Source organism: Macrobrachium nipponense, chromosome 35, assembly GCF_015104395.2.
Source record: "Macrobrachium nipponense isolate FS-2020 chromosome 35, ASM1510439v2, whole genome shotgun sequence".
Lineage (NCBI taxonomy): Eukaryota > Metazoa > Arthropoda > Malacostraca > Decapoda > Palaemonidae > Macrobrachium > Macrobrachium nipponense.
In genome coordinates this window covers 39,317,262-39,332,181 of record NC_061096.1, presented here as the reverse complement: position 1 = coordinate 39,332,181, position 14,920 = coordinate 39,317,262, and the positions used below count along the sequence as shown (strand labels likewise).

Sequence of the window (14,920 nt, the reverse complement as noted above, 5' to 3'; positions counted from 1 at the left end):
TCATTCCGTAACTAAGTCAAAATAACTGTTTCTGTATAGTTTAACCGCAGGATTAAAGTTTCAAGATAACCTAAGAAAAAGCAGGAAAAAAGAAAAAAGAAAAAAATCCAGTTTTGCCAAAAGATAAAAAATAACCTTTCTAAACATACTTCTCATACAATTTAGTATATATATATACGTCACAATAACTGCTTTTGTGCAGTTCAACCTTAGGAATGAGCAGTTCACGAGAAAACCGAAGACGAAGCAGAAAAAAAAAAATTGGAAAAGAAAGAAAACTTAAAAAAAAAAAAATAGTACTCATGCAATTTAGTATATTCGTCAAAACAACTGCTGTACGATTCAACCGCAAAAAAAAAAAAAGCTGTTTCAGTCTCGCTCAACCTGAGGACTGAGCAGTTCACGAGAAAACCGAAGACAAAGCAGAAAAAAAAATAAAAATCCAAAAATTTTGGCCAAAAAAGAAAGCAATTTCAAGAAATAGTACTCATACCATTTAGAATATAAGTCAAAACTGCTGTATGGTTCAGCCGCCAAAAAAAGCTGTTTCAGTAGAGTCCAACCTGAGGACTGAACAGTTCATACACACACAAAACTATCTCTCTCTCTCTCTCTCTTTCTCTTAAGAATCTTTAAAGGTAAAACAAAACGACGGAGACGGAGGATAACAACGGAGACTCTATTCAGGAGGCCGATGAAGGAAAAGCCTGCCGTTTTGGGGGAAATGTTTTCTCTTGTTTTTCTTCTTCTTTCGTGCTTTCTTCCTTTCTTCCCTTGAGCTTCAAAAAAAAAAAAAAAAAAAAAAAAAAAAAAAAAGAGAGAGAGAGAGGAGAGAGAGAAGAGGAGAGAAGGAGAGAGAGAGAGAGAGAGAGGAGAGAGAGAGACTCTATGCCTTTGTGTTTTCCCCTTATTTTCCTCAAGACGGCACTGGTCCCATAATACATACTATGCGTGACGCCGTTATGAAAGAGCAGCTTATTTAAGCTGTCTCGCTTCCCTTTGTGTGTGAGAGAGAGAGAGAGAGAGAGAGAGAGAGAGAGAGAGAGAGAGAGAGAGAGAGAGCTTTTGTAATACAAGCCAATAATCTCAAAACTTCTTTCTTTAACATTCTGTGTTTGAGAGAGAGAGAGAGAGAGAGAGAGAGAGAGAGAGAGAGAGAGAGAGAGCTGGAGATACATTTGAGAGAGAGAGAGAGAGAGAGAATATCATAAACAAAATCATCTCACGCACCTTTTCTTAATATTCTTACCTTACCTGGACAAAAAATCAATCACTAATATCACTGAAATAAAAAAAGGAAGTATACAAACACAAATTGTCGAGAGTGCGTAGCAGAGAATTTGAACAAGTAAATAAAACTGAAAAGGCAATTCTAAACAGAACTGTGAGTGTCAGGAAGGTAAGGAATACTTACAAGGTCATGATACTCTTATCAAGCCTTAAAGCAGAAAGGGGAGTTTTACTCTCAACCCCCTCCCTCCCAAACAAATACCCTGATTCAGCAGAGAAACTGGCTGCCATCTCGTTTTCCATTAGCCGCTCCCCCCTTTTTTAGGTGGGGAAGGGGGACTAAAAAAAATTTCATACGAAATAAAGCTTACAGAAATGGAACCTCTAAATTTCAAGGAAAGATGCGAAGTATTACTACCCTAAAACAATTTCCTTGCTTCATTCTAAAAATTTACTAACATTTTTATATATTTATTTACTAATCTGACGATTTATTTTTTTCTTTTATAATAATTAATTTCTTCTCTCTCTGTCTCCTATTATCTGGAACTTCTTTCAAATGAACTCCATGTTCTTTGGAAACTTGAATTTCATGAAAGTCAATGTTCCCTGTGGTGGGTTTGCTCCATATGAATAGGGGTTTATCTACTGATTAATAATAATAATTTAAAAAAATAATAATAGAAGAGAAACACGCACCCCAACGTCGCATTTTCTTCCTCCTGATCTTTCCTGGTAATTGTTTTCTTTATTGCTTTCTTTCCCTCTGGCGCTTTCCCTGAATCGTGTCTAGTCCCCCCCCTCCCCCCCCCCCCCCCCACCTCACTTCTCTCGAAATGGGAGTTGCACGGTATTAATGATAGCAGCATTAAGCTTCAAGAATACATGGGGGAGAGCGCACCGAAATATTCATTATAATAACTACATCTACATTAAAGCAAATGTATACATGAGCATTACATTATTAACTTGAATAAATTATAAGAAAATATATCAATGTTCACTGCATCAATATGGTTAATATTTGACTTACGCAACATAACGATTAAGTCTCTCTCTCTCTCTCTCTCTCTCTCTCTCTCTCTCTCTCTCTCTCTCTCTCTCCGAATTCATAATGTTTTCTCATTAACCGTCGCTAAAGTTTTAACAGCTTTTTGACCATAGTAAATGAACCCCTTCATAACGATTTGATATTGTTCAATGGAATATGAAAAATAAAATAATTATGACGATAGCCTTAAAGATAAATAGAAAAAAATATAAAATAATCTAAAAAAAAAAAAAAAAAAAAAAAAAGTAACCTTAAAAAACTACATATTTCCAGCCAAAGACAAACACACGAATACACACACAAAACGTTCACGAAGAGGACAAAGGGACAATAATTACACTGATGCCATAATCAGGTCCTTCCTCTTGACTTCAGATGTTAACGGAACTCTGTCCCTTGTCCCTACCAAAGATAGGGATAAAAGAATCACGGAATGTAAAGCTGTTTCTTGGAGGAGCGCATAACTACTACATTAGCTACAACACCAGATGGCAGAGTTCCACGGGCTGGACTCCGAAGAGTGGTATAATAATAATAATAATAATAATAATGGGAAGAAGGACTGATAAAAGTAGACGAAGACCCAGAAATATACAGAGACAGGAGAAATACAAGCAGAACAGAGGAATGGCAAACAAACCAATGCACGGACAATACATGAGACAGACTAAAGAACTAGCCAGCGATGACACGTGGCAATGGCTAAAGAGGGGAGAGCTCAAGAAGGAAACTGAAGGAATGATAACAGCGGCACAAGATCAGGCCCTAAGAACCAGATATGTTCAAAGAACGATAGATGGAAATAAACATCTCTCCCCATATGTAGGAAGGCAATACGAAAAATGAAACCATAAACCACATAGCAAGCGAATGTCCGGCACTTGCACAGAACCGGTACAAAAAGAGGCATGATTCAGTAGCAAAAGCCCTCCACTGGAGCCTGTGCAAGAAACACTAGCTACCTTGCAGTAATAAGTGGTACGAACACCAACCTGAAGGAGTGATAGAAAACGATCAGGCAAAGATCTTCTGGGACTATGCAGAACAGATAGGGTGATACGTGCAAATAGACCAGACGTAACGTTGATTGACAAAATCAAGAAGAAAGTATCACTCATAGATGTCGCAATACCATGGGACAGCAGAGTTGAAGAGAAAGAAAGGGAAAAAATGGATAAGTATCAAGACCTGAAAATAGAAATAAGAAGGATATGGGATATGCCAGTGGAAATTGTACCCATAATCATAAGAACACTAGGCACGATCCCAAGATCTCTGAAAAGGAATCTGGAAAAACTAGAGGCTGACGTATCTCCAGGACTCATGCAGAAGAGTGTGATCCTAGAAACGGCGCACATAGTAAGAAAAGTGATGGACTCCTAAGGAGGCAGGATGCAACCCGGAACTCCACACTATAAACGCCACCCAGTCAAATTAGAGGACTGTGATAGAGCAAAAAACAAAATAATAATAATAATAATATATTTTTTTTTGCTTATTATTATTATTATTATTATTATTATTATTATTATTATTATTATTATTATCATTATTATTATTATTATTATTATATAGAAAGGAAGTAGACCCCCTAATTAAGCATGGCTTGTTAAAAAGGATGGCATGATGCAGCTATCCAGTATAATAATAATAATAATAATAATAATAATAATAATAATAATAATAATACTGATGATGATGATGATAATGTTATAAAAAATAAAACACATAATGCTAAAATAAGCCTAATTTCATTAAGAACCAACTCCATTGTACAACTCGATTCTCGTACTTAAAGTTGCGTAACACAAAATCAAACAACTAAAACAACAAGAGATATTATTTGCATAAAACAACACAATACTAAAACGCAAAGGTTACGTCACAAATGGACGTGAAAGCTTACATCATCATCCTCTTCTCCTTCCTCCCAATTATTCGAAAGGGAAGTAAGCAAGAAGATTGCAAACCGGTGCACCCCACAGCCACCATTTTCTGATTATTCCATCGTTCTTTGATTCTCTGATTATTCCATTGTTCCGCCTACGATTAAGGAAACTGCACAAAAGGGAGACAGTCCACTATCGAATTCTGGTGCTTTATGAACTCAAAACCAACGGGACATCAATCACTGGACTGCGCTCTCTCTCTCTCTCTCTCTCTCTCTCTCTCTCTCTCTCTCTCTCTCTCTCTCTCTCTCTCGTGTTTAACAGTCTGGGTCCGGTCAAAGAGGAAATGCGAAATCCAGCAATACGAATCCGTCCAATATAGTTGCGGATGCAGAGATGAAATGAAACATCAGGAATGGAACGTCAGGAATGAAACGTCAGAAACGAAACAGGAATAAAACGTCAGAAATGAAACATCAGGAATGAAACGTCAGAAAAGAAACAATAGGAATGCAACTTCACAAATAAAACATCAGGAATGAAACGTCAAAAATGAAACGGCAGAAATGAAACATCAGGAATGAAACGTCAGAAATGAAACAATAGGAATGCAACTTCACAAATGAAACATCAGGAATGAAACGTCAAAAATGAAACGTCAGAAATGAAACGTCTGAAATGAAACAAAAGGAATGAAACAACAATAAACACGTGTAGGCTTCAACGAAACGAAGTCCCGTTTGAGAAGACCCGAAGAGAAAGGGAAAAAGAAAATGGAGAATATGAAACATCAGCAAGAATAACAGCAAAGAAGTCCGGATTGCGAAGATGCAGAGATGAAGAAAAGGAGAAAGGGAAGTGAAGGAGAAGCAAAGAAGTCCGGATTGCGAAGATGCAGAGATGAAGAAAAGGAGAAAGGGAAGTGAAGGAGAAAGTGAAAGAAATGAAACACCAGTAAATATCAGCAAGCATAAGGGAAACAACGTCCAGATTGTGAAGACACAAAGAGAGGGGTGAAAGGGAGAGAGAAAGGTAAAGGATAGAAAGAGCGACCGTTAATGAAAGGGAAAGAGAAAGAGAAACGTAAAGGATAGAACAAACATCCGTAGATGAAACGGGATAGAAAGAGACGAGGAAAGAGAAAGAGAAAGGATATATATATATATATATATATAGTATATTATATATATATATATATATATATCTATTATATATATATATATATATAATATATATAGATCCAAACATAAAACTGAGCAATCAATTGTAAGATTAAATTTTCATTCTCGCTGTCGGCGCCTCAGCGAGGTCAGCCACACCTGCCCACGTCCCAGAGCGCTGATGCTTAATAAATGAAGTCAAAGTTCATGAAGGAGAAGAAGCACAACGCTACACAGCACTACAGGACAGGTCAAGGTAAGAACGACGTTACTGCCCCCCTACACCCCCCCCCCCCCTTTCCCTCTCTCTCTTCTCTCTCTAATCACCGGGTAAATAATTCATGTTAGGTCAACTAGGATACAACGATTTTTTTTAGGAAACTGACCGGAAGATTATAATTATAACTAAATATATATATATATATATATATATATATATATATATATATATATATATAAAGCTACAAATGTCCTTTAATATCCAATTCACTCTAACTCGGAATTGATAATTTTCATATATGTTAACCAAATTGGAATTTTTTATTTGATAATAATGTCGTCCTTCGTCCTCTCGCGGATTCGAACCAGCGCACACAGAAATGAGAACTTCAGTGACGTCTTCTTACCGAGTGGGTAAGAAGGCGTCACTGAAGTCCTGATTTCTCTTCTGTGCGCTGGTTCGAATCCGCGAGAGGACGAAATTATTATCAACTGAAAAATTCCCCATCGGATCGGTTAACATATATGAAAATATATCAATTCCAAGGTAGAGTGAATTGGATATTAAAGAACATCTGTAATTTAATGCATTTATATGAATCACGGCGATGTGATAAAAATGCACACACACATATATATGCATATATACGAAAACAAACAACCAAATCACTTAACACATCCCGATTAGATATTTAACACATTTCCAATTAGATTATAAGTTCATTTTGGATATGGAGGCAGGGCCTTAAATTTCACAGCCGACATCAAAGCCCGTTGAGGCTCACACAGGACAAAGCCGTCAAGTAATCACTTAATTGCATTACTCTTTGGTCCTGTCCGTCCGTGCGTCGAGACAGACAGACAGACAGACACACGAACACACACATACGACACGAGAGAGAGCGAGAGACAAAGCACTAAATAGCCGCCTAGGCTGTTTCCCTGCAAACATCGTCGGCCGTGTTGTGCTCTAACTATGCTAGGCTTTTTTCGTTTGGGAAATATATATAAAGGGTGTGACAGCACGCTATCTGCAGTTGCCCAATCTGCAATTTCATGGGAAATGAGTGACGTAGGAATACATTGAGAGAAACTGCGGGTCGAATAGTCTGAAGAAAACAAGGTTGTTGAGAATATATGAAATGATATCACGATATTTTCTTTTACTGGCAAACATCAAAATCTGAAGAGTGGAATTGGCTCTCTTGGATCAAATTGTGACCGAAGTCACAAGACAGATGACCCAACTACACATTAGTCCTAAATTACAACGGACCCCCACAACTACAGAATACGGAATTTAAGAAATAAATGATTGCAAAGCAACCAAACTTGATCACTTTTGATTCTGGTACTGAAATCAGACAAAAGAAGACTGAAGAAACCTATCTATCTCATATGGTGAGAATTATTAACTAAGCAACGACACTGCATAAATCTGAATTCAAGCATATAATCATCCAAAATCTTACCCCTATGTATCTAACCTCCCACCTTATAAAAACCTTTGAGGAATCCTTGAAGATTCCTAAGGGGAAAAAAAACAACCATATTTTCACAACTTTACCCGTAATAAACCACTCACTTGAATCCTCTAATACCACAAAAGAACGACCCAATACCACCAGTCCCAATAGTCGCCGTCTTTTATAAGGTGCCGATATTTCGATTAACACCAAGTAATCTCTCGCAACCTTCTGCTTAAGGCAGCAAATCAGATGAGGCAGGTTATTACGGATTTCTAAAATCGCTTGAGGGGGGAGACATACGCTTAATATCAATGGCTGGCAATTTGCATCTCTGCTACTGAGATGCCATGATAGTCAGTAGCTTCGTATTTGATAATATGAAGGACCTGAAGTGAACTTCGTCAAATTGGGGGAATGCCTCGGTTTACGCCTACTTAATATGGAAGTAAAGCTAAAGTCTTGATTAATTCATAAGTAACCGATGGTAAAACTTTTTTAAATGTTAAGGTGAAATATTTCTTCATTTGTTTCACTGCGATGTTGATTATAAAGCTTTTTTATTTATTTATTTTTTTTTTTTTTTGCAAAAGGAAAAACATGCAGCCAATAAAAAATGTTATTTTTATTAAGCCTAATCAGCAGACATATTTACAGCCTACAGAATATGAGCTTCCATAACAAATAAAGAAGTCTAGTGTAAATCTGAATATAGAACACATTAAGCAAAATAACTGAATATAGTATTATAATAAATAACAATACGTATATCATAATACAACAAGGAACTGAAAACAAGAAGTAAACGACAGACGACAAATAAATAAGGAAAGGAACTCAAACCCAAGATTGAAGGCCTGGGTACGTTAGTTATGGCGCAGTCTAAGGTACGCGAACATACTTAGATTATACGTTACGAATCTGATTACGTCAATTAAACAAGTGGCAGGGATTCTCCAGTTCATTAAACACAACATTGCAAAGAGGAAGGGAAACTGAGCAAAACAAAAGCTTAACAGCCATAAAACTCATCTTTCAAATAAACATTCTCGGGATAAATTAACACAATAATGCTGTAGCCAGTAACACCAGTAGTAGCCAGCCGTGAATAAGACATTGAAGAAGTGAAGCAATCAAGCGGGTGACATCACCCAGTCACCCTTCTCTCTCTCCATATGTATGAGAGAGAGGAACAGGTCTGTCAAGCGATGATTATACGACGATAAATGGAAGGTGGTGCAGAAGGTATGAAGTCTGAAAGCATGCATGCTTGCGTACATGTCTGTACTGAAATTTTATCACGTACACAAAGACGTTTTAATATTCACACGCATTAAGCTACAAAAGTCGTGTCATATCCAATTCACTCTACTTCAGGAACACCACCGAGAGGGAATTATAACTGCTAAACGAATCGGTACCTGGGAAACTCGAACGCCCGACTTCACGAATCGACGACTCACAGTGACGTCGGTAACCGTTCGGCGGCTGTCAAGAGACGTATACTATATGTTGCTACTGACTCTGCCGAACATATACACATGTCGAATGCAGGTATTTGTAATTATGAGTTGATATCAACCCAAATGAACTCAAGTCCCTCTGTCAATCTGTATTTTTGATAATTCCATGAATACACAAAGGCCTTCAACGGCCCATCACCTCGTTCTCCGCATAAAAATAGCAGTAAAACGCTCGGTAAAAAATAAAAAAAATAAATAAATAAATAAAAAGGGATAAGGGAAAACTGCCGAAGCAAACCCGAATGAGAGGATAAAAGGACCCGGGAATCTTTCTGTAAGACTCCCAACGCAATGATTTAGGAACCAATGCATTCCCACGATCGTAAAACCCCTCCCAAAGTAAGCCAAAGCCGTAGTGCGTATATCCTAACACGACGCCCAAAGGACTCCTTATATCCTCCAGGCTATAAGGGTTGTTCCTTAAACCCTTGGCGTTATGTGGCTTGTTGTCTTCGCGAAAACAATTCTCCCGCAACGAGGAAGAGAAGAAAAGCACCAGCTTCCGATTTCCGGATAACCAGATATTCTGTTATGTTGCCTTTAGGGTTAGCATAAATGCTGATGAATTTAGCCTGACTCTAGCCTTGTTTGGACGAGGTATATTGGGGCAGAATCTTGAGAGACAATTTTGTTAACGTGAAAGAAATTTGTTTCGCAAGGGGCACTGCATATATATGTGTGTGTGTGTGTGTTTGTGTGTACAACATTCAATATCATATATATATAATACACATATATGACACTGAGTCAGATAACAAAATATATATTCTGCTAAGAATATAATTACCATAACTATAGTATATAACTATAGTATATATTACAATCACCTGACTGCGTTTGCTTCCCATAATGTACCCGTTGTTTATTTTACATACCCAGAAATTTCTGAGTGGAGAGAGAGAAGAAAGAGAGAGAGAGAGAGAGACGAGAGAGAGAGAGAGAGAGAAGGGGGGGGGGGGGGGGGGGCGTCAGGTCTGAAGGATGGAATTAGGAGGAACAAGACATTAATTGGTTTTAGTGGGTGACGTGATACTTCGTGAATACCAGAGTAACACATATTAAAGTCTGCAATTCATACCCACACGATACACAGAAGCCACTAAATCGCCAATTTCTTAAAAGAAATGAAGGGAATGAAAAGTCCAAATAATAATAAACTTCCTTGCCTTCAACTGAGCTGTTAATCCAGGCGCGATCCCTGACTTACAAGCAATTACCATCAACACATTCTATACGGAATTCACACTGTCCTGAGCAAATAACTACTTATGCAAATGACTTCTCTAGCATCACGCAGCAACAGACGCGCGCTGTCCTGACGTAAGGTTACAAATTACAGACATGGCATTAAACTTCCCTCCTCGTGCAATTACCAAGGCATTCACTCCCAGTTCCTTCTTTTCCTCCATCTCGGCGAGTTGCCCATTAGTGGAGTACGTCAACTCGTTCTCCGAAACTTTCTTCTGCTATCAATTAATCAGTCCTTGCCTTACGGAGGTCCATAAAAAAAAAAAAACTCAGGACAACTCGACAACATCTGCAGAGCTATAAAAAAAACTTACATTCTCTTTAACTTTGGTTTCAGACGCGTGTCAACTTCTACCATTTCTAGTGCCTCGTATCCAGAGAGAGAGAGAGAGAGAGAGAGAGAGAGAGAGAGAGAGAGAGAGAGAGAGAGAGAGAGAGAGAATTTTTCATTTCACTGATGACGACGAAACTGTTTGTCAATCTCGAGTGCAGTGGCAAAATCGTGCAAGTTTAAATTACCGCCATCTTTGAAGTAGGCACAAAATGTATAGAAACCTCCTCCTTTACTCTCAAAGATGGAGATAGTCTCGGGTACACGCTTTCTGTTGAAAGTATTCAAACTCCCAAAAACTAACACTGTCACAATGTCTTCAGTGTCGGAAACTGCAACGATGCAAGCACCGCAAGAATGATTATGAAGAGGACAACACAAACGTGATTCTCAACATATTCACAATGGAAGAGTGTAGAAAATAACGAAAATACTACAAGTACGCTATTACTTCATAACGCCCAGGTTTGACCTTGTAGATCAGTTACTACCTTGTAAGCATTGCTTAAGGAACCTATTAATATACTTAACTGAAGTCAAGACAGACAATATAAGTCGCCAAAAAACTTCAAAAGAAAATCACATAACAGAACATAAAATGTATCTCATTATACATTCAACACTCAACGAAATGAACCCAGAGAAGTGTTGTAGTAACAAGCAGTTCACTGGCTTTGGCATTGTAATAGCAAGCACACGGCAAGCATTTCCAAAGCAAAACTTAACAGGAGGCTCCAGAACGCACCAGAATTACAATATAATTTGAAAAAAAAAGAAAAAAATTCTTACACATACCATATACACATCACAAAGCCATATGCAAAGCTCGTCCACATGTTGACAACGTCGCAGAGCCAACATATTTCTACCTGTATCATCGCATCGAGTCAAAGTTTCTGTGGCAGCAGCAGAAGCATCAAATACCTTGAAAACAAAAGATCAAATTCACTCTCATGATTTAGGACGGGGATAAAATGGTGCCGCTTTCCAATGCCATCCGCACAATGGGCCGCCAGGTAATAAAATATCTAAATCACGTGCCATTCGAGAGGCGCCGTAAAATGCAGCAGACACTTGAAGAAGAAGAGAGAAAAAACAAAGGTCATAAAAGAAAAAAAGAAAAAATAAATAGCGAGAGCCAAAGGTGGAGCAGGGGTACTGCTGCAGGCAGGCAAGCTGCTAGCTGCTGGCTGTCACCACCGCCATCATCACCACCGTCAGCAGAGGCAGGCGGTGGCAGGCACTGGAAACGTTGTCGTAGCTTTAATGCAGGCAAGTGAACATTCACGGATAAAAGCACAGGCAAGCAATTCAAGAACACAATCACCCTCGCCTGAGCGGACCATATAATATCAATACAAAGACACAGATACACGTGGAGATAATTATACACAAAAGAACAGCAGCCTATTGACCATGAACAGCCCAGCTGAGGGGGAGAGTAGATGTGGCCAAGGTCAATATAGCATCTCTCTCTTTTTTTCCTCTCTTTCTCTCACTCTTTCTCTCTTCTCTCACACACACTCTGCTATGAAGCCCATGCTGGCAGTTGGGGGGGTGGGGGTGGATGGGAGGTAGAGGTGGGTGCAAGTATAAAAAAAAAAGTCAAAAAGTCTGATTTTAGACAGCAAAAGAAGCAGTGGATAAAGGGTTCACTAAGCACGAAACGACACCCACACTCTTATTACTAACATATCCACACGAAGCCTTCTATCTAAGGAAGCTCTAGCTAGAGACCTACGCTACGACACAGAGTGCACACACTGTCCAAGGGGGAATTACTCGGGTAGATGACACTACAGACAGACGAAGGCCGGTCGCGACGGCAGTACGCCGCAGACGACGACGACGAAGATGATGGGCGGACGTTGCGAGTAACGACGCGGCGTCGGTGGGAGATGTAAATACATGCCGGCGTCGAGGGGACAGAGGACGATGACGACGGCGGCGGCATAGCAGTGAACACTAGACTAGACGAGACGACGCAGGAGAAGACTCGGAAGCACCAGCGGCAGGAGGCGACGACGATGAAGACTCTTCTTACCCTTCTCCTCCAGCTCTCGCTGGATCTCGGAGTCTCTCTCGACGCCCGCCCGCCCGCCCGCTGCTGCTGTTGCCCAGTCTCCTCCCGCCCCCCTCCTCCTCCTCCTCCTCCTCCTCCTCAGCCTCTTTCCCCTCTCGCCATGATCATGCGCCCATCACATACACACCACCAACGGAACCCACCTCCACCACCTCTCTCTCTCTTTTTCTTCCCTCCACCTCTCCCACCCTCCCCCTTTCATTCTCTCTCTCTCTCTCTCTCTCTCATACCACAACCAAATTCTTATCCTCTATTGGTCCTCCTTTATATCATCGCCATTACCTTCTCACTTAACTTGCTGTCATTCATCCCTTTCGTAATGATGAGGGGAAGGACGATAATAGTCTCTCTCTCCTCTCTCTCTTCTCTCTCTCTCTCCTCTTCTCTCTCTCTCTCTCCTCCGAAATCATTTCAGTGTGTTAAATCATTTCTGTTCGGTTTTGGGCGTTTTCTTACATAGTAAATTCGGAGGTTACCCCCTCGTAAATCATTGCCAACATTAAACGAACCATTAAACAAACACATATTATACGAGTACATATATATACATATGTGTGTATATATAGTATATGGACACACATACATATAATGATTAATCAACAAACACAAACACATTATAAGCGTAAAAAATATATACTCACACACACACACATATATATACTACATATAATGACTAATCACACATACACGTAATGTATATATGCTTGTGTCATACGGAAAATGAAACACTGCGTGTAAATCCGTGTGTGTGTGTGTGTGTGTGTGCGCGCGCGCGCGGACACTGTCACAAGTGATTCCAAAACCAGAAAAAAAAATACACCGAAACACATGGGAAAAATAAAACAATACAGTATTACACGAGTTTTCAAACTATCCTATAACAAAACCAAAGGATATAAAAAAAAAAAGAAAAAAAAAAATAGAAAATAAATCTCAAACGCCACAGCAGCAAGATTACATCTGCAAGTGTCGCAGAGCGAGTGAAACGTTATATAGTGCTCTCCATGTGTTTGATTTCCAGCTGTGCAGAACATCAAAAGCACAGGCGAAGACACCTAACCAACCCCCCGCCCCCCTTCCCTCTAACCAACATGCCGGGCGCCAGGGAGCGTGAGTAAGGGGAAATTCCCAAATCCCATTCATTCTTACAAGGGGGGGAAAACACACTGTTAGTCATGCTGGGCTGGGGGTGGAAGAGACCAGACCTTTTAACAAAAGGGGAGGGGGGGTTATTTCGTTAAGTGATTAATCACGTCATGTTGCTGTTTTCTCTCTGTTGTCCCGCACAGCCAAAAAGAGCAAAGTCTTGTACTTTAATACAATTCATTATGATTGGTTTATCTTTTTATTTCATTTGATCGAAGTGACCTGATGAGGTTCTGAAATTGTCGTCTTAAAAAAAAAATACAAAATAATGATTTTTTTACGTAACAAAGTCGCCTGATAAGATTTTGGAATTCTTTCTCGAAAAAAGACACATACCCAAACCACCTGACAAGACTTAATTTTTTCCCTAAAAATCTGCGCACAAAAAGACAAAACACAAAAACCGCACCTACCCGTTAGTGCCATAATACGAAATGAGAGATAAAAATCGGATAGAATCAAGAATACACCGGATCTTATATAACGCAGCAGTGGAAAAGGAAACAGCAGAAAGACGAAATTATACTGGAAGCATTTTTCCTTTCCAGAAAAATAAGGTTAAATATAACACTTTTCTGAGGAAGACAAACTTTTCCGAACGCACACACAGACACAGACACAGACACAGACACATACACATACACATACACATACACACACACACACAGACATCCCTTAAAAAAATAACAAGAAAATTATTTCGGGGCACTGGCACAGAAAAAGAGGATACGGACTGGCGTGATTTTTTTCATTTTTATTTTATCAAAGGTCCGAACAAGTCACCGTCTATACGTATCAGGTTATAGGAAAAAAAGAAGAAAAAAAAAACTTAACTGAAACAGTAATTCTGCTCAACCTAAAAGTCAAACCCAATGCAGAAATAATCGTTGAGAAATAGAAATGAAAAATTTTCAATCTTTCTCATTTCTATTGAATGCAGTACAGCCTCAATGCCAGAAACTCCTATACAAGACACCCTCCAATAACTTAATGGCAAGAAAAAAGCGAAACTCTTCCAAGACGACATTTAAAATTTCATCTTTCAATACGACACTTAAATAGATCTTGAGATCTGATCATCGACACGAAAAAATCATAAAAACGAAAAAAAAATTAAATTATCCAGAGAAAATGTGATTTCTTCTCTGTGATTTCTACAATAATGCCTTGCCAGTATTGGAGTAGTGTTGGTCTATTATCTGGGCTTGGGCCAGGCAGGATTCAATTACGTAAAAGAAGAAAAGTACAGGAAATCGCTCTTGTTCTTCACTAATACTGAAGATTCTTTAAAGGTGAGAACATAAAATTAATACAAACAGACTATAAGTTATATGTTTAGAACATAAGGATGTTCTGTTTTGCCTTGTCCGTTGAATTACCGTCTCAAAACCTTTTCCTATAAGTTATTATATAATAAATTAACAAGCAACAAACGAAAAGAGCAATCATCCAGTCACATATAAGGTTTCATTAAGGAACATTGAGTTTACATATAAACAGATTATCCAATATTAAGGAAAGATATAGGTTAGAAAGTCCTTATGAGAAAGGTATTAAAAAGCGAGGCTAGAGAT

General features: G+C 38.9%; 1 protein-coding gene across 14 annotated transcripts in view; it reads right to left on the bottom strand.

The window, feature by feature from the left end:
- Positions 1-14,920, bottom strand: part of LOC135208657 (phosphatase and actin regulator 2-like) — an 862,479-nt gene that overhangs the window by 129,626 nt on the left and 717,933 nt on the right. The gene's annotated exons all lie outside the window — the stretch shown is intronic.